This window comes from Drosophila virilis, chromosome 5 (genome assembly GCF_030788295.1).
Source record: "Drosophila virilis strain 15010-1051.87 chromosome 5, Dvir_AGI_RSII-ME, whole genome shotgun sequence".
NCBI classification, from domain to species: domain Eukaryota; kingdom Metazoa; phylum Arthropoda; class Insecta; order Diptera; family Drosophilidae; genus Drosophila; species Drosophila virilis.
In genome coordinates, this window is record NC_091547.1 from 7,633,054 (window position 1) to 7,633,416 (window position 363).

Genomic DNA, 363 nt, shown 5'->3' on the forward strand with positions numbered 1-363 from the left:
GCCCGCCTGTGTGAGTGTGTGTGTATCTGTGTGTAGTGAACGAATGAGCGGCGAGCGCATTGTATACACACACGACTTTCGTATTGCATAGATTACGATTACAAATTTAATTGAATGCCACCTGAGCGCAGCCGAAACGGCAATCCGATTGGCCAGCCAGCCAGACCAGCTGGCGAGAGAGAGCGCGTCACAATTGAAAACGAATGGGAATGGCACGCACACAAGCGCAGCCAACGCTCATGTGTTTCATTTGCCAGCCGTTCCAAGGCAACAGAGAGTATGTGTAAGAGAGAGAGACAGAGAGGCATTTTTGCGCGCGCTGTCTTTTGACGCGACGTTTTTGATGTGCGGAGAGAATCATTT